Here is a 25,595-nt window from a genome sequence, read left to right as displayed (position 1 = left end):
TGATGGTCCTGTGGGGGAGTAAAGGGATGTGATGCCAAGACTACATGCACATTGCTTTTTGTAGATGCTCATAAGTCCATCTGTTAGAGCTTCACAATCATTATCAGTGACTCATGCAATATCAAAGAGAGAGATGGGAAACTTTTCTGTCACCAGCTTGCTGTGTTGCACCCGTCTGTCCGTCCCCCACATGCGCATCATCCTCCAGTCCCACTATTTCCAGTACTGCCTCCTCCCAGGGGGTCAGGTGGGCTATTGAGGCTGTCCCTCCTCCTGTCCTGGCTCACTCTCTTTTATTGTGAGCTCTCTTTTCCTGCAATGAGGGAGACAAGTGAAGGTTGAGTGAGAATGAAGGAGTGAGTGTAGAGATTGCATAGCATAGATACTTAGAAGGAGACAAAGATGGGTGAGGTGGCAAGACCAAGGGCCCTCCCTGTGTGTTGTCAGTTGTTTTCATAGCGTCAGAGTGATAGGGAGTGTGAGGGCTGCATAGTCAAATAGTTATGTGAATTTGAGCATAGAGAGAGAGGGAATGGGTAAGGGTGCATGGATGTCAGTGTCAAGTGGGATGTGGAGGAAGAGATTGCTAAAGCTGAGTGCTGGTGAGGAAAGGCAATGGCGGTCAGATTGAGGGTGATGGGAAATTCATACTCACTTTTCCAGTGCGCTGAAGGTCATGAAATCTTTTCCGGCACTGAATCCAGGTTCGCCGTGTGACTCCCAAGGAGTTGACCTGCTCAGCCACCTGCATCCACACTGCCTTAGTCTGCTTGGGAGGCCTCTTCCTCCCTGAGGAAGGGTAGAGCACCTCCCTGTTGGCCCTAGCCCCATCCACCAATGCCTGCAGGGCCACCTCGTCGAAACGAGGAGCTGATCTGGGCCTCTCGCTTGTCATCTTTCCTGCAGGTCCCTCTGACACCAAATGGAGAAAGCTTGGAAGCCTGCAGAAGAAGCAAGGCTTGCTGTAGACCTTAAATGCTGCAGCAATGATGACGTCATCGGAGGGGACTTTCAGTCATGAGAAACCCATTTGTGAAGGCTTCCCACACGTTGGAAATCAATTGGCCACTTAAGTTAAAATTGCATCAATCTGCCACATCCATTTAGATTCGTGTAGGAAACATGAAATTCAGATAACACGACACCATCCCGCACCGGAGTTAAAATCCTGCCCTAACTGTCAATGCAAACGCATGAATAATGGACTCTTGAGCAAGGTACCAGAGGGTAACTGCTGTCTGTAGAATCACAGCGGATCTGAGCGGGAGTGGTGGCAGCAAGATAGAGAGTGGGAGCGGCGAAAGCCCAGGACACACTGGATTTGAGCGGGAGCGGCGGCAGCAAGATAGAGAGCGGGAGCGGAGAAGGCCCAGGACACACTGGATCTGAGCGGGAGCGGCGGCAGCAAGATAGAGAGCGGGAGCGGAGAAGGCCCAGGTCACACTGGATCTGAGCGGGAGCGGCGGCAGCAAGATAGAGAGCGGGAGCGGAGAAGGCCCAGGTCACACTGGACCTGAGCGGGAGCGGCGGCAGCAAGATAGAGAGCGGGAGCAGAGAAGGCCCAGGACACACAAAACAAAAAAAGGAGGGACATCACAGGACAGCAGGTAGGTGATTGGTTGGTGTTACATTTTTTCTTTATTTACACTAAGAGCTGGGGAACTATGGGGAAAAAATTCAGTATCGACCATTTTGGGGCGCTAATATCGGCCGGGCACAAAATTTAGCGCCCAGCGCAAATTATCACCGGCGACCGGGAAATTCATCACCAGCGCCCCTGGAGGTGATTGAAGCGCTAAATCAAGCGCTACACACTTCTCTTAGGGCGCTAACGTCAGGGAACTGGGCGCTACCTCAGGGCGCTACTCAAGTTCCGGCGCTGTCAATTACCTAGTCCTCAGACATACTGGTGCCTTCCAATCATGCTGCATAGCCACAGCCTGATCATTGCTGCATTTGACCTGGGCCTGCAAGGAGGTGCAAATCTGCACCAAAGATTATCATGGCTACTCAGAGGCCCAGGGAGAGAGCTCGCCGGTTTAGCGACCAGGCATTGGTGGCTCTGGTTGTGGCTGTGGAATGCCGATGGGCAGTGATTTTTCCAGACACTGGCAGGAGGACATTGCCCCGGGAGTTCACAAGGATGTGGAGGGAGGTTGCCCATTACATATTGTCCAGGAGCCTGGTCCAAAGGACTCACATGCAGTGCTGCAAGAAGTTGAACGACCTCATTTAGGTGGTCAGGTGAGTAGATGCTTCAAATACCTCTACATGCCACCATCGCAACCTCACTCTGTGAACAGGTGGTATAAAGTGCCAAATCCCCAACACTCACCCAACAATTATGCCCATCTACTAAAAGTCACGTCCACATCTCGCACCTTGCAGACATTGATGGCCTGTTGAAGCTTAGAAGGAGCCGCTAGCGTAGAAATTGAGAGCCACTATCACCTTCACTGCCACCGACAGACATCCTGGTCCTGAGCTGAGGCTGGAGCTCTGGCTGCAGGAGGTGGAAGAGCTCTGTGACCACCTCCTTGCTGAAGCGGTGCCTTCTAAGGCACTGCTCCTCAGACAGATGAATGTGTGAGAATTGCTCCTGGAATACCCTGGGAGGGTAAGTTCTCCTCTGCAGTGCCCTGTTGGCCCTCCTCCCTCTGGTCACGTTTTCACTCTCTCTCTCCGCCTCCGCTGCCTGCGACGGTGAAGCTGGAGGACGAGGCCCCGTGCTAGTACAGCCCCCATTAAATCTTCTAAATATGGTAGTAATAAAGCTTACAGAAATGGGAACCTGAAAAGTCTTACTGACGAACAAAACTCCTTCAAGTAGGATAGCGTTAAATGTTTCCAGATGTCTCTCTCCCTCTCTTAACCTGCGTATGTAGAATTGATTGCCGACAGGAAAAAGCAGGAAGCACATGGCTTTAAATAGCGCTGCCCCAACTTCTAACCGACTGCAAACCATCCGCCTCTACCTGTCATTCCTAGCGCCTGGCGCTGAGGCAGGGGACGAGAATCAATTTCCAATCCAGGGCGCTACCAGGGCGATGCGCGCTTTGATGATGTCATGATCTCCAGGCGCAGGAAATCATGGCGGTAGTGTTTAGCGCCACCACAAACTGCCAGGTTAATTTCGTGGGCACCGCTAAAATCGCTATTGGATCTAGTAATGAGGAATGAACCAGAGCAGATAAGAGAAGTAAAAGTAGGGGAGCATCTAGGCAATAGTGACCATAATATAATATGCTTTAAGATAATAATTGAGAAAGACATAAGTATGACAAAGACCAGGGTAATAGATTGGAGAAAAGCTGATTTTGAGGGGATGAGAATAGAACTTGGAAAAATAAAATGCACAACAATATTGGCAAACAGTGATGTGGGACAGCAATGGGAAACATTTAAAATGGTGTTCAACAGAATCCAGGAAAAATATATTCTGCTAAAAAACAAGAACAAGCTAAACACTAATGAGACACCATGGATGAATAAAGCCATAAGGGAAAAATTGAGGGTAAGGAAAGAGGCATACATTAAGTAAATGGACAGCAGGAGAGAGCATGATAAAGGAGAATATGAAGAGATTAGGAGAGAAGGCAAGAAAACAATTAGGAAGGCAAAGAGGAACTATGAAATTAAATTATCAAGGAACATAAAACAAAATAGTAAAATATTTTACAGGCACGTAAATAAAAAGAGGAAGGTCAGGATGGGAATTGGGCCACTCAGGGATGGATATAATAATACCACAGGCAGCGATAGAGAGGTGGCAGAGATATTAAATAATTACTTTGCTTCAGTATTTACCAGGGAGATAGAACAGGTGGAGATGACATCGGATGATGCGATTAGTAATGAGGTAACTGCATTTAAAATAAAATGAGGAGATATATTAAATAAACTAATGAAACTCAAGGAGGATAAAACCCCTTGTCCGGATGGATTACATCCGTGCATTTTAAAAGAATCTAGGGAAGAGATAGCAGAGGCATTACTACACATATTAAGTAATTCGTTAGAAAAAGGTGTAGTGCCAGAGGACTGGCGGATAGCTAACATAATATCTACATTTAAGAAGGGAGATAGACCAGTCAGCTTAACATCGGTGGTAGGAAAAATAATGTAATCCTTACTAAAGGAGAAAATGGAAGAACATCTAGAAACCAAAAATATAATAAAAAAATAGTCAGCATGGATTTCAAAAGGGAAAGTCTTACTTGATCAACCTAATTGAACTTTTTGAAGAGGTAACAGAAACAGTAGACAAGGGTAATTCAGTAGATGTAATTTATCTAGATTTTCAAAAAGCCTTCGATAAGGTACCACATAATAGACTAATGAATAAGGTCAGGGAATGTGGAGTCAGGGGACAGGTAGCAGAATGGATAGCTAGTTGGCTTCAAGACAGAAAGCAGAGAGTAGGTGTAAAGGGTAGCTATTCAGAGTGGCAGAAGGTGGGTAGTGGTGTTCCACAAGGATCAGTGCTGGGACCATTGTTGTTCACAATTTATATTAATGATTTAGACTTTGGAATCAAAAATACAATTTCTAAATTTGTGGATGACACCAAATTGGGGGGGGGGAGGGATAGTCAATATTGAGGATGACTGCAACAAATTACAAGAAGACATTAATAAACTTGCAGAGTGGGCATATAATTGGCAAATGAAATTCAACACAGATAAATGTGAGGTATTACATTTTGGTAGGAAAAATAGGGAGGTCACATATTACTTGGAAAATAAGAATCTAAATGGGGTAGAGGAGCAAAGGGATCTCAGAGTACAAATACACAAATCACTAAAAGTATTGACACAGGTTAACAAGTCCATAAAAAAAGCAAACCAAGAACTAGGGTTTATTTCTAGAGGGATAGAATTGAAAAGTAGTGTATCAGGAAAGGATGAACAGGCTGGGTCTCTTTTCTCTTCAAAAGACAAGGCTGAGGGATAACCTAATAGAGGTCTTTAAAACCGTTAAAGGTTTTGATAGGGTAGCTATACAGAGAGTGTTTCCACTTGTGGGGAAGAACAAAACTAGAGGCCATCGATATAAGATAGTCACCAAGAAATCAAATAGGGAATTCAGAAGAAACTTCTTTACCCGGACAATGGTGAGAAAGTGGAACTCGCTACAACAGGGAGTGGTTGAAGCGAATAGTATAGATGCATTTAAGGAGCAATTAGATAAGCATATGTGGGAGAAGGGAATAGAGGGTTATGATGATAGATTTAGATGAGGAAAGACGGGAGGAGGCTCGAGTGGAGCATAAACACCGGCATGGACTGGTTGGGCCAAATGGCCTGTTACTGTGCTGTATATGCTATGTAATAGCCAGTGAGGAAGTGAATACCTTCAGATGGAGAAGGGCAAAAGTTGGAAGAAAATTTGTAGAGGAAAAAAAACTGGATTTGTGATGCTGATAGTAGATTTGTAATATGGATGTATATATGTATATATATTCTTAAGTCTCTATCAAGAGATATAGGAATGGCAAAGCTTGATCTAATCCACTTTACTCGAGAAGCGTGTTCAGTCTTTGTTTGATCATGTGTAAAGCTCTGTTAAATGGTTGATTCTCTTTCATGGCTCAATAAGCACATCTTGAAGCTTCCATATTAAGTATCTTTTACCATTGCACAACCCTGTTCTGACTGCTCACTTTCTGCAGTGGCTTTGGGAATTGCACAACACATCCCAAGGGAATGAGGATTCTGCTGTCAGATATTTAGAAGCGTTAAACAAAGGGCGGCTATATTGGCCTTGGAGAGGGTGCAGCGCAGGTTCACCAGAATGATACTGGGTCTTAAGAGGGTTAAATTATGAGACAGGTTGCAGAAACTTGGTTTGTATTCCCTTGAGTATAGAAGATTGAAAGGTGATTTAATTGAGGTGTTTAAAATGTTAAAAGGATTTGATAGGGTAGATACAGAGAAACTGTTTCCTCTGGTAGAAACATAGAAAAATAGGAGCGGGAGTAGGCCATTTGGCCCTTCGAGCCTGCTCCACCATTCAATATGATCATGGCTGATCCTCTATCTCAATACCATATTCACGCTCTCTCCCCATACCCCTTGATGCCTTTTGTGTCTAGAAATCTATCTATCTCCTTCTTAAATATATTCAGTGACTTGGCCTCCACAGCCTTCTGTGGTAGAGAATTCCACAGGTTCCCCACCCTCTGAGTGAAGAAATTTCTCCTCAGCTCAGTCTTAAATGTCCTACCCAGTATCCTGAGACTGTGACCCCTCGTTCTAGACCCCCCAGCCTGTAAAGAAAAAAGCCATATTCCAAGAAATACACCATCCTATGAACAGATTTCTGATATTATTAATACATGACATACTGGGTTTAAAAGTCTAGAAAGCCTCAGCGACACAGGCTGTCAATACAGGCTTCTGAGAAGATCAGTTGTTAACACAAGTTGTAAACACTACACAAGCTTTTGAAATGGGAATTGATTGTTAATACTAAAACAATGGTCCTATTGAAAAAGCAAAGGCTTGCTTCCAAAAAGTCTGCAGTTTGGAACCAACACAATAGCAATGCCCAATTAAAGTGTTAAAAACTAACTCTTCAAACAGAAACATAGAACATTAAAATACCATGTGCCTTTGTAAAAGTAACATCAAATGAAATAGGAAACACAATTAATATACAACCAATTGAAGTAGCTAAGAAATGCATGGAACACCCTAGATGAAGTGTTTTTAAATTTACATGTTGTAAATATGATATCTACAGAAGACTTTGTAGATATGACTTCAATAGATACACCAAGCAATTACATTGTGTTTGTGTTGAACTTAGAACACATAGGAGTCACGACATCTGCTTTCAAACAGCAGAGGTTATTTAGAAATTGAATGAAAGACCTTCAATAAGAATGACATCAAAGAGATAAATCTGTTGTAGCCATTTTATGATAAGTTTTGAAACATCTAAACAACAGACAGAAGTCTGCAAGCTAACAGCTAAATTGACAGTAAGGATAGAAATGAATTCAACAAAGAATGACTAGAGATAATTAGCTTACATCAGCAGAAAACTTCAAAGAATAAACCACTAAAAAAAGGTATAAAAATAGAGCTTTTCAGATGGAAAGTCAGAAGTCGCTGGAAGGGCAAACGTTTCTCAACTTCAGAGGCAGTCTCTGTAAGTTTTTAATTCTTTGAGTCTCGGGAATCAAAGGTACTCTTATTTGATTTTGTTGGGTATTCTGGATTAAGAAATAATAAGAAATGTAAAAATGTACAAAGTTAAGATTTGAGAATAAGGATCTCTGAGAATAAGAAATGTAAGCTATTTGTATTTTGAACTGTTAAAGTCGCGATTGACTCACAAGCTGTTAACTGAATGTCGGTTCTTTAATACATTTATATATTTTTAGAATTGTCTCAATTAGTATTTCTGTATCAAACTCGTGAACTCAATCTCTGTATACTCTTTTGTGAGGAGTTGCAGAATTCTGGGGGGTTTTCCAGACCCTCATAATATCCGGAAGGTTACAGTCTAGTTAAACTTATTAAAAGTGCTATCTGGAGGATGGTAACACCTTCAGTCATTCCTTTCCTTTAGAGAGAGATAGCCTGGACCTTTAGACTCAATTAAGCATCTTATAGAATTTGGCTATCTCTAACTTTAGTTGAAGGTGAACATCAGGGGAATATGCCTGATCTGGGGTAGCCCGAAAAGGGCTAGGACTAGTAATTATCCCTTCAAGCCAGGGGAAACATCCTCCCTGCATGCAGTCTATCTAGCCCTGTCAGAATTTTATACGTTTCAATGAGGTCCCCTCTCATTCTTTTAAGCTCTAGTGAATACAGGCCTAGTCGACCCAATCTCTCCTCATACGACAGTCCTGCCATCTCAGGAATCAGTCTGGTGAACCTTCGCTGCACTCGCTCTATGGAAAGTATGTCCTTTCTTAGGTAAGGAGACCAAAACTGCACACAGTACTCCAGGTGTGGTCTCACCAAGGCCCTGTAAAACTGTAGTAAGACATCCTTGCTCCTGTTCTCAAATCCTCCTGCAATGAAGGCCAACATACCATTTGCCTTCCTAACTGCTTGCTGCACTTGCATGTTTGCTTTCAGTGACTGGTGTACAAGGACACCCAGGTCCCTCTGTACATCAACATTTCCCAATCTATCACCATTTAAATAATACACTGCCTTTCTGTTTTTCCTACCAAAGTGGATAACTTCACATTTATCCACGTAATACTGCATCTGCCATGTGTTTGCCCACTCACTCAACTTGTCTTAATTGCCTTGAAGCCTTTTTACATCCTCCTCACAGCTCACAATCCCACCTAGTTTCATGTTGTCAGCAAACTTGTGAGAGAATCAAGAACAAGGGAAAATAATCTTAAAATTAGAGCTAAGCTATTCAGGAGCAAAATCAGGAAGCAACTTTTCACACAAAGGGTAGTAGAAATCTGGAACTCGCTACTCAAAATGGCTGTGGATGCTGGGACAATTGGAGCTTTCAAGACTGGGATAGGCAGATTTTTGTATGGTAACGGTATCAAAGGATATGGAGCAAAGGCAGGAAAATGGAGTTGAGGTCCAGATCAGCTATGCTCTAATTGAATGGTGGAGCAGACTCAAGGGGCTAAATGGCCTACAGGTACAGCCAATAACCAACACTGACTGTTCATTACCCTGGCATGCTATCTCACCAGCTAGAGGATAACATTCTGTGATTGGAGTACTTCTGAAGAACCATATAGCATAATGGTTAGTTTGGTATTCACATATTATAGTGACGCTGCCAGGGGTCTGCTGGTATAGTTGGTAAATAATATAATAGTTGATAAATAAAATCAAGTCATGCAAAACATAACTGAGCTGCGTGAACAAGAACATCTAGGTCAGGAGCCTCCACCAACATTATGTCTGCCAGTAAGGTAATTTCTTCTCTCTCTGCAGATGTGGGTTACAGTGGGAGGCCATGTACAGTAGAACCTCTCGAGAAGCCGAGCATGCCTGGCATGCCTCCACAGGTCCTCCTCTTCTTCAGACATGACTGGGCTGAAATTCAACTTCGGCGGGGTGCAAAGCACATGGTAGCAGATTGGCCGTCCGTTATACACCCCACACAACTTTCTTTTCCATACGTTTTGCACCTGTAGCCGAAGTTGAGTTTCACTCCTGTCAGGTCAGAGTTTTTCATGGGAAACCTATTGACGCCATTGAAAGGAGTGGAGGACATAAAAAGTAATAATTAATGAAAACTGACACAAAAGCTTATTAAAGCCTAAGTGCCAACAGGGAAAAAATGTGAACAAAAATAGCCCAGAAATTGCCTAAAAACACCTATTTTAAAAATCTGTGATCATTAAATGACCTCCTTCCTGAAAGGTCCACCCACAATAATGTCAGATTTCCTGGGCATGCATTGGCTTTGGTGTCCAGTATACCAACTGGCTGGGAAATTGAGCATAGGATGTGACATGAATCTTGTCATTCATGTGGAAATGACTTATGAAATGATACTGGGCAGCCTGCTGGTAGCGCTGTCCAGGGAGAGTATAAATACTCGGGCATGGGCCCAGCTTGCTCAGGACATTCTTTAACAGGAACTAGTAAAGGGCACAACTAGATCTCCATGTTGAAAAACAGTTGATTAAAGCCTTGTTTAATACTTAGACCAAGTGCCTAGTAGTTTTCTTACGTCAGGATGTCTACGTCCCTTTTATATATTGAAGTGAAGCTCTCACCTGCTTTGGACAGGAGCTTCCAACATCTACCTCAATCCCAATTGGAAATTGAAACAGGGTTGAAAATAGGTAGAAATCATATGGAACTGATTATGAAATAAATAGAAATACATAGAAGTTACAATACGGAAACAGGCCATTGGTACCGCATCACAAAATATACAGACCAAGGTTCCCCGACCTCCACTTAACACATGAACTGAGTCCACAGAAGCGGCATTTCACAAATGCAGCCATTAATACATAATACCACATAGTGGAACACTTCCACCAAAGGCACTGCATTAGCGGTTGTAAAGATAACATCTGCCCCAAACTTTAATGATATGTGATCATTCAAGGGTGCCGTAGAGGACATCAATAACATTAGCTGCTCAATTGTGCACTTTTGCATAAAACAAGTCACAGATGCATTGTTTTCAAGAGCAAGCCATTTCACCCATTTCCCCAGTGGTAACAGGACAGGGCACTGGAAGAGATCATCCTCTTCACCAATGGGGTTTGAATTGCTGTCAGGTGTCATTTCTGTATTGAGGTGGTCTTACAACATTTCTATTTTATAGCAAAAATGTATGAGTTGACACTCTACGGCACCGTTGAATGATCACATATCATAAAAGTTTGGAGCGGATGTTATTTTTATAACCATTAATGCAGTTCCTTTGGTGGAAGTGTTCCACCATGTGGCATAATATATTGATGGTTTCATTTGTGTAATACAGAAACCATGCAGTATCAAATATATATAAACTGGCAGCTTTTAACTTGTGTGTACTGTACGGACACAGAAATTCATACTGAGATAAATGGAAGCCATATAGTATAAAATGTAAACAGTTACTTTTCCCCACTGTGCACTGTATGTGTAACAACCTTATTCTTAAATATTAGGAAATGATGATGGAAATTAAATTACTAAATGCTTTCAGTGTGCTGAACATCTGTGCACATCTCAGGCTGACAGCTCAATGAGCTACTTAGAAGCAGTGAAGTGGTGACAATTACTCATAGGTTGATGACAGGTCAGACTTGAAACCTGACAGCTGATTTATGAACACATGCTTCCAGTAGGAAGTCTCGCTTGGAGGCCGCACGTATTGGAAAATTGCAGGTGTGCTACCCTCAATTTCCACGAATGGAAAATCGATTTTTCGCTATGTACAGCTGGCGGGTGAAGTTCACTATCAATATTTACAAAATCGACCCTGTTCTTATCTTCTTCAGAAACAGCGCCTTAGCAACTTTGCAGATTTATTCTTAGTTGGGCCTGTAAAGACTTACTGGAAGAATTCTTTACTCAAAGTATGATAAACGATTGGAATGACCTAACAGGTAACGATCGCGATCAAAGAAATTAAATGAGTTTAAGATGCAGTTGCAGGAAGCTTGAGTTTGATCGGATGAGTGGCCTTTTCTTGTCCTTTACCTTTTTTTGACAACCCCATCAAGTACTATCAGACAAGCTACAGCTTAGGGTAAAGCTTTACTCCTTCTATTTCAATAGGACATGTTTCCATTTCCCACATCAGCTATCCCTTGGCTTCTCTGAGTGAGACTGCCAATTTAGTGCTGTGAGCACATGATTACTGAGACTTGGATCGAGAGAGCCCAAACTCATTTCACATAGCATTGTATAATACTGGGCGAGATTTGAAGTCAGGCACCAAAGGTAAACGGCCATTGTTCAACCTTTCCATCACCCAAATCCTCTGTTTATAAGGTACAGCAGTCACACTTCCATTTGATCCCTCATTATTGTGAAGCACTCACATTGCACATCAATTTCTGGCATTAGAACAATAACCAAACACTAAATGAAATAAAACATGACCTATTCTATTTGCAACAATACAAAAAAAAGTTTAACTTTGTTTTGTTTCTCACAGCTTAATGGCTACCTAATTGACAATATATCTTTGAACTGCAGCAAACACATGAATTAAAGTGGAGCCTCCATCATCTATTATAATGTAGGGAATTTCCATGCTGGAATTGATAGATAACTGAGCCCCCAAGTGTTGTTCTTACACATGTGGTACAAATAACATAAATTGAATGCAATCTATCTTCCGGTGTGAGGTGGATTTATATCGGACGGGAAGAGGTTAATGCTAGAAAACTGTGCAATGAGAGAACATCTTTCATAAGACTCTGTCCCACAAAATTTCCAGTGGATAAGTGGAGTGTGGACAATGGAGACTCCACTATAATATATTTGTAATTATTTTAACTCCAGATAATTTAGTGGGAACTGCTATATAGCATAATTTTATCACTATAATGTCATACTAGACAAAATATGATTTTTATTTCACTTACATTTCTCCACACGAATCATAAATATGTAACTATAGTGTATGTATAACATTTATTTTTTTTCTTTTATTCATTGTAATTTCATTGACAACCTATTGATGATATTAGAGAATGAAAATACTGAAACCTGGAGAAAGACTAGTGTACAGTGAAACTCTTTCATGCTACGTAACTGCAACTGAAGCACGAACCAGCCAGTCACAATGCCTATAGAGAGGTTGAGACATGTAATCTCTTCAGGAAAGAAATTATTAATAGAACAATGCTAACAAAAATACACCTACCTAAACTTGCTCATTGATCAATCAGGATAAAGCAGAAATACTGCCTTTGATGCATTTGATTTTACTGAAGTGAAAATGGAATTCAGTTTGAAAATTAAAGGAGACTAAAAATTTTGGAAAATGAAAAAAAAGTTCAATAAATTAAAAAAGACAATTCCAGAGAGATCTTGGAAATTGAAATAAACAGAAAATCCTGGCAAATTAGTAAATTACATTAACCTGAGGACATTCAAATATGTTAATTCACTTCGCATTCTATTACAGAAGCAAACTAGTTCAGGATACTCTAGAGACTCAACCGGGATCAGTTGACTGATTTGAAAGATCAATTGGAAAGCAAACTGAAATAAGCATCCTATGAGACAGTGCAAACTCTTCCAAGTGCCAGTCATAGGATAGACTTCAGACTCTCAGGAATGTAATTAAGCATTCTACAACTAAGGATTGCCTCCTACAGTATTTGGCTATTACATTTTGATTAGTTCTTCAGCTGACTCATTTCTTATTTCTACTTAAAGTAAACAGAGCAGAGCAGCAGGATTTATCTGCTCATCCCACCAATTAATCAATCGGAATTAATTAAGGTGAATGTTGTGCAAGTTAAGGCAGTCTCACAGCCAACGGATCAGAGCAGAGCCCTCTACCACTACCATATCCAATCAAGAATGGTAGAGGAGAACCAGGAAGAGATGGCTCCAGGAATATTCCATCCTCAACTGTGGTGGAGCTCAGCACGTGAGTGCAAGAGCAAAGGCTGAAGTGGTTGCAAGTGCCTTCAGTCAAAAGCACTCAGTGGAGGATTAAACTCGGTCTCCTTTCGAGGTTCTCACCATCATAGGTACCAGTGTCCAGCCAATTTTATACACTCCACATAACATTAATAGCAGCTGAGTGCACTGGGCACAGCTAAGTCTTTGGGTCCTGACAATATCCCAGCTATAGTGCTGAACATCTGTGCACTGGAGCTAGCCACTCCCCTAGCCAAGTTGTTGCAGCAGCTGTGATACTGGTGACGTAAAATAACTACTAGGCACTTAGTCTAAGCGTTAAACAAAGCTTTAATCAACAGTTTTACAACATGGAGGTCTAGTTGTGTCCTTCACTAGTTCCTGTTAAGAATGTCCTGCGCAAGCTGGGCCTGTGCCTGAGTATTTATACTCTCCCTGGACAGTGCCACCCATAGGCTGCTCAGTATTATTTCATAAGTCTTTCTTTCATGAATGACTGATTCATGTCAACTGGCATCTACCCAACAATGTGGTAGATTGCCCAGGTATATCCCATCCACAAAAAGAGGCTAAATCTAACCTGTTTAATTACCATCCTATCAGCTTCCTCCCAATTATCAGTGATGTGATGAAAGAAATCATCAATAGTGCTTTCAAGTCACACTCATTTACTAATAACCTGCTCAAGGATGCACAGTTCGGCTTCTGCCAGAACCACTTAGCTCCGGATCTCATCATGGCCTTGGTCCAGACATGGACACAAGAGCTGAATATTAGAGGAGAGGTGACAGTAGCTACCCTTGACATCAAGACAGCATTTGACTGAGTAAACACAAAGGAGCCTTAGCAAAACTGAGGTCAATGGGGTGAAGAGATCGCAAAGTCTCTGTTTGAAGAATGGACTCAGTCGAGAATATTTTTGTGAACTTTATGGGCTGAGGGTGTTTTCCCTGTGGTGGGATCACCCTGTGCAGATGCGTGGGGGACTGGTTTGTTAAAACTCCAGAGAATGCATGGCAGTTGGCTGTGACAAATGAACTGTCAGTCATCCAGAATGTCCTGGAATAAGGAAGGGGGCCATTGAACTTGAACTTATTAGAAAGGCACTCTAATATGCAAAAACACTTCTCACCTCCATCTCAGAAGAGAAGCAGAACAATAAACCCACTAGTCTAGCCAGCCGAAGAGGAGTCAGTTTTCCCAACACAAAGACCGAAAGATATGTCCCAGACTTAGGGCCATTAATCCAATCACGGAATACTCATGAGTCCGATGGTGATCCATCACTGATTAAGCACTGGAGTGCTTAGAAACAAAAGGATTTTAAAGATTGGCGCGTAAAGATAGGGGTAGCCAGACTGCTATAAAGATAGATCCTTTCCCACCATTCTCTCTCTCTCTTTCTCTCGCTCCCGCTCCAACAAGATCTACTTAACAAGAAGTACCAGAGAAGCCGCCGAGCGGAGCGATCGAAACTGACCGCGTGTTGGGGTAAGCATAGTCTCGAGTATCCCAAGCCGGTACCCCGATATCCCAGGCGAGCTGGGTGAGGTGTAAGGAGCTCAGGGTTTTCCTCAGAAGTGAAGTTTTTGGGCTATTCCGAGGGTGGGAGCTTCGTTTGGTTCAGCCAGGCGAAGGGGTTTATGCGACTGGGTAATTAATTGGTAGGGGTAGAATTAGAGTCCACCATAGCAACAAGGGAATTACTGCTTGTTATAGTCCCCAGTTTTGTACTGTATGTATGTTGTTTGTAACCTGGATTTTATTCTCCACAGAGACAGTGATTTCGTTTAGTAGTGCATGTTTTTTAGCCAGTGTATGTTAGACCAAATAAATATAAGTTTGATTTTTCACCGAAGCATTCCTGTCCATGACTTATTTCATTTACACTTTGAATAATAATTCCCAGGTATAGAAGTTTCATAAGGTGGGGGCAATTCGAACCGTCCGTCTAGCAATTGGGCTAGAATCAAAAACCGCTTACAGGGGGTTAGTGGCTGCGACTCATACTTGATACCAAGGAAGATGGTTGTGGTTGTTGGAGGCCAATTATCGCAGCCCAGAACATTGCTGCAGGAGTTCCTTAGGAAAGTGTTCTTGTCCCAACCATATTCAGCTGCTTCATCAATAACCTTCCTTCCATAACAAGGCCAGGAGTAGGGCTAAAATAAAAACAGAAAATGCTGGAAAACATTCAGCAGGTCAGGCAGTATCTGTGGAGAGAAAAACAGAGTTAATGTTTCAGGTCAATGACCTTTCATCCGAACTATTGGCTGATGACTCCACAGTATTCAGGTCCATTCACAACTCCTCCGATAATGAAGCTGCCCATAACAGCTTACAGCAGGACCTGGGAAACATCCAGGCTTGGGGTCATAGAGTCATAGAGTCATAACGGCACAGAAGGAGGCCATTCGGCCCATCGAGTCCGTGCTGGCTCTCTGTAGAGCAATCCAGTCAGTCCCATTCCCCCGCTCTATCCCCGTAGCCCTGCAAGTTTATTTCCCTCAAGTGCCTATCCAGTCTCCCCTTGAAAACATTGAGTGTCTCCGCTTCCACCACTTCTGTCAGCAGTGAGTTCCAAGTCCTCACTACTCGCTGCGTAAAAAAGTTTCCCCTCATGTCCCCCCTGTATCTCTTGCCCAAAACCTTAAATAAGAACATAAGAACATAAGAAATAGGAGCAGGAGTAGGCCAATCGGCCCCTCGAGCCTGCTCTGCCATTCAATAAGATCATGGCTGATCTGATCCTAACCGCCAATCTACTATCACAGAACCATCTCCTGAATCTAACAGAATTAGACACATGAAATAGGAGCAGGATCAGGCTACACGGCCCCTGGGCCCGCTCCGCTACCCACAGGGCCATGACCGATCCGAACCTAGACTCATGTCCAAATTCCTGCCCGCTCCCCGTAACCCTTAATTCCCTTTACTTCTAGGAAACAGTCTATTTCTGTTTTAAATTTATGTAATGATGTAGCTTCTACAGCTTTTTGGGGCAGCATATTCCATGGACCTACCACCCTCTGAGTGAAGTAGTTCCTCCTCATCTCAGTTTTGAAAGAGCAGCCCCTTATTCTAAGACTATGCCCCCTAGTTCTAGTTTCACCCATCATCGGGAACATCCTCCCCACATCCACCCGATCCAACCCCTTCACAATCTTATATGTTTCAATAAGATCGCCTCTCATTCTTCTGAACTCCAATGAGTAGAGTCCCAATCTACTCAACCTCTCCTCATATGTCCATCCCCTCATCCCCAGGATTAACCGAGTGAACCTTCTTTGTACTGACTCGAGAGCAAGTATGTCTTTTCTTAAGTATGGACACCAAAACTGTATGCAGTATTCCAGGTGCGGTCTCACCAATACCTTGTACAACTGAAGCAATACCTCCCTATTTTTATATTCTATCCCCCTAGCAATGAAAGCCAACATTCCATTGGCCTTCTTAATCACTTGCTGCACCTGTATACTAACCTTTTGAGTTTCGTGCACCAGGACCCCCAGATCCCTTTGTACTTCAGTACTTTCAAGTTTCTTGCCATTAAGATAATAACTTGCTCTACGATTTTTCCTGCCAAAGTGCATAACCTCACACTTTCCAGTATTGTATTCCATCTGCCAAATCTCTGCCCACTTACTTAGCCTGTCTATGTCCCCTTGCAGGTTTTTTATGTCCTCCTCACTCACTACTTTCCCCCCCATCTTAGTATCATCTGCAAACTTTGATATGTTACACTCGGTCCCCTCCTCCAAATCGTTAATATAGATTGTAAAGAGTTGGGGACCCAGCACTGACCCCTGCGGAACACCACTAGTTACTGATTGCCAGTCTGAGAATGAACCATTTATCCCAACTCTCTGCCTTCTGTTAGATAGCCAATCCTCTATCCATGCCAGAATATTACCCCCAATCCCGTGATTTTTTATCTTAAGCAATAATCTTTTGTGTGGCACCTTGTCAAATGCCTTTTGTAAGTCTAAATACACTCCGTCCACTGGTTCCCCTTTATCCACCCTATATGTTACTTCCTCAAAGAACTCCAGCAAATTTGTCAAACATGACTTCCCCTTCATAAAACCATGCTGACTTTGTCCTATTAAATTATGATTATCCAAATGTCCTGTTACTGTCTCCTTAATAATGGACTCCAAAATTTTACCTACCACAGATGTTAGGCTAACCGGTCTATAGTTTCCAGCCTTCTGTCTACTGCCCTTTTTAAATAAGGGTGTTACATTAGCTATGTCCCCATGTCCTTGTACCATCAATTAGTGGGAACAGCCTTTCCCCGTCTAGCCTATCCAAACCCGTCATAATCTTGAACACCTCTATCAAATCACCCCGCAACCTCCTTTGTTCTAATAAAAACAAATCCAGCTACTCAAACCTGCCCTTGTAGCTAAGATGCCCCATCCCCGGAACCATTCTGGTAAATCTCCTTTGCATCCTCTCAAGTACCTTCACATCTTTCCTAAAGTGTGGTGACCAGAACTGGACGCAATACTCCAGTTGTGGCCTAACCAGCGCTTTATAAAGGTTCAGCATAGCTTCTCCACTTTTGTACTCAGTACCTCTATTTATGAAGCCCAAGATCCCATATGCTTTGCTAACCACTCTCTCAATATGTCCCGCCACCTTCAGGGACCTATGCACATTAACTCCCAGGTCCCTGCACACTCTTTAAAATTGTGCCATTAAGTGTATATTGCCTCACCCTGTTCCTTCTGCCAAAATGCATCACCTCACACTTCTGTGTATTAAATTCCATCTGCCACTTGTCTGCCCATTCTACTAGCCTTTCTATGTCTTGTTGAAGTCGATTGGTATCATCCTCACTGCTTGCCACTCCTCCCCCCCCCCCCCCCGCCAAGTTTGGTGTCATCGGCAAATTTAGAAATTCTACTCTGTATTCCAATATCCAGGTCATTTATATATATTATAATAAAAAGCTGTGGCCCCAGCATTGACCCTTGAGGAACACCACTGTCTACCATCCTCCAGTTTGAAAAACAGCCATTTACCACAACTCGCTGTTTTCTGTCCTTAAGCCAATTCCTTATCCAAGCTGCCACCGACCCACCTATTGCATGAGCCTCAATTTTGTTAACCAGCCTTCTATGTGGTACTTTGTCAAACACCTTCTGAAAATCCATGTAGACAACATCCATTGCATTCCCTTCATCAAACCTCCCTGTTACTTCATCAAAAAATTCAATTAGATTAGTCAAACTCAATCTGCCTTTTACAAATCCATGTTGTCTCTCCTTAATTAACTTAAACCTCTCCAAGTGCCCGTTAATTTTTTCCTTGATTATTGTTTCTAAAATTTTACCCACCACTGATGTTAAACTGACCAGCCTGTCGTTACTAGGATTGTCCTTACACCCTTTCTTGAACAATGGTGTCACATTTGCCACTTTCCAATCCTCAGGCACCTCCCCTGCATCTAGGGAAGATTGGAAAATTATGGCAAGCCCTTCCGCTATCTCCTCACCCAATTCCCTTAGCAACCAGGGGTGACAAGTGTCAGGTAACATTTGCACAACATAAGTGCCAGATAATTGCTATCTTGAACAAGAGAAAGCCCAGCCATTTTCCCATGACCTTCAAAAGTACCACCATCGCTGAATTTCAACGTCAACATCTTGGGGGTCACTATTGATCAGAGGCTTAACTGGACTAACCAGATCATTACTACAACTACACGAGCAGGTTAGAGGCTGCATCCTCTGCATCAAGTGGCTCACCTCCTGAACCCTCAAAGCCTCTCCACCAACAACAAGTTTCCAGTCAGGAATACAACCGAATATTCACCAATACTCACCTGGATGGGTGCAGCCATGACAACACTCAGGAAACTTGACAGTATGCAGGGCAGGGCAATTTGCTTGATTGGTGCACCTGTCATTTGTCTCAGTACCCAAACTCTCCATTACCGATGCACCGTGGATGCAATATGTACTATTGACAAGATGTACTGCAGCAACTGCGCCTCTCTTCCTTGCGATCTCTACCACTGAAAAAGATGAGCAACAATTTTGTGGAAACATCATCATCTCCAAATTTCCCTCCAAACCACGCACTCTCCTGTTCCTTGATTATCGTTGGGTCAATATCATGGATTTCCCACCTAACATCATTGCGGGAGCACCATCATCACAAGGACTGCAGCAGTTCAAGGAAAAGGCCTACCATCACCTTCTCAGACCAACTAAGGATGGGCAGTATATGCAACCTGGGCAACATCTCCCACATCCTGAGAACAGATTTTACAAATTAAGTATTTTCCAACATTCACACTCAGCGTCAGCAATAAGCATTTCTAGGACATGTATAACATGGGGCGGATACAAGTTAATTCTCCTTGCGCAACGTCCCAATGTTGTTCCCAGTCATAAAAAGACATCCTTCCCCCGCTAAAGCGACATTTTCATTTTCCATGCCAACCTTCCTGAATGAAGGTGACAATTCAGTTCCAATTATGGACCATTGTGCGCTATGAACTCCTGTTCATTGTGAACTGGATTGATGCTGCCATTTTCAATTTACTTAGCACATTTACAAGCAGCAGATAGCACTTTATTTTTGTCACTACCAACCTACAATCACCCACCTGAATTTCTGTTTCATATTGTCATGGCACCCAGTGGCATAGTGGTAATCTCTGCAGAGGTCCTCAGGACAAATATGTATTTCCCACCACCTGTTAACATATACAATAGCGAACATCACCTAACCTGACTTTGTGTAAAAAATCGACTAATTATCTACCAATTAGAAATAGGTGGGAACAGTAGAAATTTAGACATTGATACAAGTCTTACAGAAGGATAAGGGTGTCATATTCTGACAATGCATGGTCATAAGTCTGGTTTTTTTTTTACATACAGGTATCATGTTTTCTGCTGGTTAAGGGAAATGGTAATAAAGATCTGTATTTTAGATGCATGTTGAAAAACTACAGGTAAGGAAAGAGTTAAGCCTAAACAGCGCACGGTGGCATAGTGGTTAGCACTGTTGCCTCACAGCGCCAGGGACCCGGGTTCGAATCCGGCCTCGGGTGACTGTCTGTGTGGAGTTTGCACATTCTCCCGTGTTTGCGTGGGTTTTCTCCGGGCGCTCCGGTTTCCTCCCACAGTCCAAAGATGTGCGGGTTAGGTTGATTGGCTATGATAAATTGACCCTTAGTGTTAGGGGGGATTAAATACGTGGGGTTACGGGGATAGGGTGGGATATGTGTTGGTGTTGGTGTAGGGGTTACGGGGATCGGTGGGATATGTGTCGGTGCAGGCTCGATGGGCCGAAATGGCCTCTATCTGCACTGTGGGGTTTCTGTGATTGTGATTTGATATTCTAAATTGCAATGAAGGAAATTAGAGAGACGTTGGGGTGTGAAATTAGTCCTGTTGAGAATTTTAGAGAAAACATCAGTGTTAGCACAATATGTGGTTTATTTTTTGCCCTCATGCCAACTTTTCAGTAAAATTATCAACAGGAGGAATTTCGCTGCCTTTGTGCCCTTTGAGTACCGCAAGATGTAATCAGGCTGCAGAATATGTACCATCATGCATCTACGAAATGCATTTGCCACAAACAAATGTTATCAAATAAAATGATTAAAAATGCAAAAACAAGGATAATTTCGTAAGTCGTAACACTGATAGAACAAACTAAACATTGCAACCCTGTTACATTTTAATCTTAATGTGGGACTGTTACTTGAGTCTTTGAAGTATGCGTACTTGGATAGTGACTGCTAATCAGCATTAGATGGTTAGCAAAGTAAGGCAATGTATGGTGGTAGGGAGAAATATGACGAGACAACATGAAGTGTAACCTCACAGGGTTAAACGTGGGGAAAGTATTTGTAGAGCAGAACATCTTTGCAGCCATGCATGTAAGGATTGAGTCTGTTCTCTCTAATCATTGGCCGAACTAAATGCATCTGCTTTATTCTTTTTTTCCAAAAAATAACCCCAACAAATTGAAAATACAGTTGTTTGCAACCACCGGGTTTTCTTGGCGGAGAGGAGCATTGCCCTTTTAAGCTTGTGGTGCGCGGGTGGGTGGTGGTCCAGGCTGGGAGCCGCATGCGCGCTGCCCACTGCGGGCAGCGAGCTGGTTCTCGCCGGGACCCAGATGCGGCAGCTACAAGTTCGTTTTCCCGGCCAGCATCGTCGGGAAAGATGAAAATACTGGGAGGAGAAAGCCCCCTCATCGCCAGGTACTGGGCTTTAACCCACCCCCACATCTCCATCTGATCAATGAAGCAGTAAGAGCATCAGGTAAAAAAAAAACCCATCCGACCGTTGTCTGCTTAAACACAGATCACAATGGCTGCAACCATCTGCGCCAAGGCTGGGGAAATAATTAAAATCAAATCCCATCACTGCGACTCTTTTCGAAGGCATTAAAAGCATAGCAATTAGAGAAAAAGGAGGAGGAATCCGGCCGAGTATTCAACTGAGAAGCTGAACAGAGCTTCTTCTTGTTGCGTACAATGATCCTAATGACAGATCATGGTCAAAAGTGGTATTATTATAGGTTGGTACTTAATATTTATTGGATTCCAACTACAGTGGAGTCAGAATGAGCGCTGCACAGCTTAAGGAGTCAGGTTAGCAGCAGAGTATCTCAGCTGTTGCGGGTACATTCAGTGATTTATTAGGTCCTGTACTTTACTAACTTTGAAGGTATTTTTAACCATCGGAATTCTGTTTTCTATACGCGACTGCCCATAGCTGTAACAGTTTACATGGAGATGCTTCAACATTTTTTTGTGTTTCTCACAAGTTAAGGGCTACTTAATTTCAAAATTAAAGTGGGGAGTGGGGGGGGGGGGGGGTTAATGAGGTGTAAAATGGATTTATGATTTAAAGGTCAACATTCTTATAACTGTGATCTGTTAATATTTTCCTCATTATAACCGTTCATGGACCCTTGTGAATGCTCCCTGAGGTTGTGCTAAGTTTGATTCTTAGGCTAAACTAATTTAGGGAGTATCAGGGATGACTGAACATGACGTACTACCAGGATTGCCATCGGTTTAGTTTTGACCCAGACAGCCTGGTTTTTGCATGCTAGTTCTGGGAATTACTAAGATTAAACAACAACAACAACGTTTATTTATATAGCATCTTTAGCACCATATATAGCACCATAGTAAAACGTCCAAGGCTCTTCACAGGAATGTTATAAGACAAAATATTTGTCACTGAACAACTGAAACAACAAACTGAACAACAAAATCTGATTTTTAAAATTGTGCATTTTTGATTTGGTTGAAAGTTAATTCTTAGTACTGCTGCACCTCCTGATGTGGAGGCATGAGTTATTAAGGTTTTCATTTGTTTTCATTTGGCAGAGAACAAAAATGTCAGTGCAGGAGTTTTGATCCACCCTTTGCACAGGCCCTATTTTGTCCTATGTCCCATTTTGGACTTGGCAAAAGATGGTCATGTTGTGTACTACTTGTGACACATAGAGGACATTAAATGAAACAGGACATGCCAAACATCTCCCCTGCCCCTGAAGGAAAATAAACAGTGTAAAGTTTTAGTATTTCAAACTTTTTCATTTTGATTACTGAAGTGCAGAAGTACACTGAGCGAGAACTGAACATTTAGATGTAAAATATTGCAATCTATGTTTAATATAGTTAAATGTTTTTGGCAGAAAATTCACTACTATATGAGTTACCTTGGTTTTAAATATGACTTTTACTTTTCTCTATTCTTCCAAAGATTCACTTTAAAGAAGCTATTATTCTAAATTTTCCTTAATTTTTGTTTTACATTTTTAGGATAGTGCACCTTCAGATCAGTACCCTTGCCCTTCAGCATCACACTGGATGAGGTGCAGTGACTTATGGTAGTAAGCTTATTGGCGCTATCCCCATACATGCTGCCATGGAAACTGGGTCAGGCTGCTGAGTGGCACGAAACATACAGCTGCAACTACCCGCATTGGCACTGGCCTAAAATAGTCATCGGTTACTTTTCTTATGTTTGTTTTTCTAAAAAAAAACTATTATAATTCGGTTTTGGAGGCTGAGAAGAGTAGAAGTACCAATACATTAATCCTGTAGCTACCAACATATTTGTAGACTTCATAGAAGTAGCAGGGATTACGACCCTCTCAAATAAATTGGAAAATGCTGGGTAATTGTCAGTGAATTGCAAAGCAGTAATCCAGTAGGGGGCTCAGATGGTACAAATTGCAGAGTGTAACAACTCAAGTGCTTTTTGTTCATCAGCTGGACTCTTCACCTCTCTCCATCGCTCCATTTGAATTAGGCTCCTTATTCCATTGACACCTCACTTGTACTTATAATATTAAGTAACTATTTTTTGCCAGCTATAATAAATACTGTTGACAGTGGTCAGTTTTGTTTTTGCAGGGGTATTTTATTAATGCAGTAGCATGTAACATTAGGTCTCATAAGATGTGACTTTTATAGTGTGGAAGCTCACTGGGTACTGAGTAATTTCCAATACCAAACGGCAAGAAGTTCATTGTTCATGGTTTGTAGCCAACCCTAATCTACACTTATCAAGAAAAATCTATGCCATAAGCAAACAGTGTAAAATTAGTGTCCTTTTTTGTTTAATTGTGCAAGTAGTGACTGCTTGTGATAGAAATTGTGTCAGTAGTACTTCATTCAATGAATTACTTTTTCTCATCCTTGACTTTTCCTATGACAGGTATGGTTTGTTAAATTGCATTCCTATGGTTCTGCAGTTATTTGGAACCAAATCTTTCATTGCAATTTTATTAGGTCCTTTGACAATTTGTGGCATTGGCTATTTTATTGATTATTGAGATAGTAAATCAAATACTTGAATACATTAAAACATTATACAGTAAACTACAGAACTTCCTACCAGAGTTGCTTATCAATGCATTGATGCATGCCAATTGCCCTGTTATTAAACACAAAAACACACAACTATGTACATTTTGATAGCACTTCTCATGTACAGATAGATGTCTCTTGGCACTTTATAGGATGTAGAAGAAAACAGATAATTGAGCAGGAGAGAAAGAAAGGGATGATAGAAAGGTTTTTTAGGTGCCAAAGGCACAGAGGAAGAGAAAAGATTTTATGAGGCTTTTGAACACCTCATCAGTGTCTTATCATGACGTGTCACGTATCTTAGCAACAAGATCAGATTTACTAAATGAAGTGTGTTTCAATGGCAAGTCAGTTTATTGATTACTAGCTGGAGTGCCCGGCGGTGCCGAGGGTTTTTTGAGGGCATGTTGTTGTTGGAAGAGAGAGAGAGAGAGAGAGAGACTGGGGGGAGTAGAGAGAGATGGGGGGGAGAGAGAGAGAGAGAGAGACTGGGGGGAGAGAGAGAGAGCGACTCGGGGGGAGAGAGAGAGAGAGACGGGGGGGAGAGAGAGAGAGAGACTGGGGGGGGAGAGAGAGAGAGAGACTGGGGGGAAGGGAGAGAGAGAGAGACTGGGGGGAAGAGAGAGAGAGAGAGATGGGGGGGAAGAGAGAGAGACTGGGGGAAGAGAGAGAGAGAGACTGGGGGGAAGAGAGAGAGAGAGACTGGGGGGAAGAGAGAGAGAGAGAGACTGGGGGGAAGAGAGAGAGAGAGACGGGGGGGAGAAGAGAGAGACGGGGGAGAAGAGAGAGACGGGGGGAGAGAGAGACTGGGGGGAGAGAGCGAGAGAGACTGGGGGGAGAAGAGAGAGATGGGGGGAAGAGAGAGAGAGAGACTGCTGGATTTAGTTCGGGATTAGCCTGGAGAGAGAGGGGGGAAGGAGCGCCTCAGGCCTGGCCCGATGGACCCCTGCGAAGGAAGGAAGGAAGGAAGAAGGCGAGCTCTCCCTCTCTCTCCCACCCCCTCACTCTTTCCCTCCCTCACCCTCTCTCTTCCCTCCCCTGCCTCTCCCTGCTTTACTCTCTCTCCCTCCCTCCCCTCTCCTCTCCTCCCTGCCCCTCTCCTCACCCTCCCGCCCCCTCTCCTCTCCCTCCCTCCCCCTCCCCTCACCCTCCCTCCCCCTCTCCTCTCCCTCCCACCCCCCTCCCTCCCCCTCTCTCTCCCTCCCCCTCTCTCCCTCCCAGCTCTCTCTCCCTCCCCCTGCTTTACTCTCTCTCCCTCCCCTCTCCCTCCCCTCTCCTCTCCCTCCCTCCCCCTCTCCTCTCCTTCCCTCCCCCTCTCCTCTCCCTCCCTCCCCCTCTCCTCTCTCCCTCTCCCTCCCCCTCTCCTCTCCCTCCCCCCTCCCTCCCCCCCTCTCCTCTCCCCCCTCCCTCCCCCCCTCTCCTCTCCTCCCTCCCCCTCTCCTCTCTCCTCTCCCTCCCCCTCTCCTCTCCCTCCCCCCCTCCCTCCCCCCTCTCCTCCCCCCCTCCCTCCCCCCCTCCCTCCCCCCCTCCCTCTCATAGAAACATAGAAACATAGAAGATAGGAGCAGGAGTAGGCCATTCGGCCCTTCGAGCCTGCTCCGCCATTCAATGAGATCATGGCTGATCATCCAAATTCAGTACCCTGTCCCTGCCTTCTCCCCATATCCCTTGATCCCTTT

At 43.2% G+C, this 25,595-nt stretch overlaps 1 protein-coding gene across 1 annotated transcript in view; it reads left to right on the top strand.

Moving 5' to 3' along the window:
• The first annotated feature begins 21,290 nt into the window (after positions 1-21,290).
• LOC147125235 (actin-binding protein WASF3-like) overlaps positions 21,291-25,595 on the top strand; it is a 116,242-nt gene continuing 111,937 nt past the window's right edge. Inside the window, exon 1 of the mRNA XM_085999678.1 lies at positions 21,291-21,346. The gene's annotated coding sequence lies outside the window, so the exon portion shown is untranslated. The remainder of the gene's footprint in view (positions 21,347-25,595) is intronic.

The sequence above is a fragment of the Somniosus microcephalus genome, chromosome 1 (genome assembly GCF_052327205.1).
Source record: "Somniosus microcephalus isolate GS21.2 chromosome 1, FLI_Smic_1.0, whole genome shotgun sequence".
Classification (NCBI taxonomy): domain Eukaryota; kingdom Metazoa; phylum Chordata; class Chondrichthyes; order Squaliformes; family Somniosidae; genus Somniosus; species Somniosus microcephalus.
This window is presented reverse-complemented; position numbering and strand designations above follow the sequence as displayed.